This window comes from Aplysia californica, unplaced genomic scaffold, assembly GCF_000002075.1.
Source record: "Aplysia californica isolate F4 #8 unplaced genomic scaffold, AplCal3.0 scaffold00265, whole genome shotgun sequence".
Taxonomy (NCBI): Eukaryota; Metazoa; Mollusca; class Gastropoda; order Aplysiida; family Aplysiidae; genus Aplysia; species Aplysia californica.
The window spans coordinates 106642-107703 of NW_004797535.1; the positions used below are offsets into that span (position 1 = coordinate 106642).

The window sequence follows — 1062 nt, forward strand, 5'->3', positions numbered from 1 at the left end:
ACACACACACACACACACACACACACACACGCGCGCGCGCGCTATCTATCTGTGTTTATAACCTGGGGCGACAATTCTACCCCACGTACATAAGGACAAACACAAACGAACACACACACACACATACATACACACACACACACACACGCGCGCACGCAGAGAAACACCTTTCTACGGACGCCTGCACCCGACAAGAAGTAATAAGTAACCAAGTGTCTTCTTTTCAAAACCGACGTACACCCCTCCCCCCGACCCAGCTTTTTCAAAGCCAAATAAAATACATTATACTGCAGCAATACAGCTTATGTGGCCATACGTAACGCCACCCTCCCCCTTTTTTTCCTTACCACCATTTCCTTTTGTTTCCTTTTTACATCTTTTCCTTCTTAATCAAAAACCAATTTCCCGCATTTTTCTTCCTCTTTCTTTTGGCCTACTTCCCTCTCGTGCGTGAGCACACAAATCCGAAGTCACCGAGTGTGAAGGGCGAGGGGAAACGAAAGAAAAAATCACCCCAAGGGCAACGAGCGGAACGTGGAGCGAGGCTGTCCTCCCGGTGTTTTTACCATCAACACAAGCCTGACGCTCTCTCTGGGAAATACCTTTCTTCACTGCTCTTTAAAAAAAATAGAACACCTCCAAAAAAAAAAAATCGTTTTCGATTATCTGTGAATTTTTTTATAACCCTTTCGCTGCCAGAATGACAGAGCAACGGCATGTGATAGGAGACAAAAGAGGTGTAAAAACGAGAACCTAAAAAAAAAAAAGATAAATAAATAATTTTCTTCACCTCATTTCAAACTTAACCCACAAACAGACTATCAGTCTCTCCAACCCACCCGTTTAACAACTATTGAAAAAAAAAAAAAAAAGAAACTTGACACAAGAAAGTGAAAGGGTTACGCTTTTCCTCAAAGTTTACCTGAAGGTCGAACGCTAAGCAACGGTATCGAGAAGATAGCGCGAGGAGAGGTAAAAGTCATTTATTTCACCGCTCGGTTTTCCTACGTATTCCTTAACCAATATAAAGGATGCGAGAGTGGAAAGGGGGAAAGAGGGGGG

General features: G+C 43.3%; 1 protein-coding gene across 1 annotated transcript in view; it reads right to left on the reverse strand.

Moving 5' to 3' along the window:
* The window catches only part of LOC101861895 (protein quaking-B), a gene marked incomplete in the record, with an annotated part of 112750 nt that overhangs the window by 18138 nt on the left and 93550 nt on the right, over positions 1 to 1062 (reverse strand).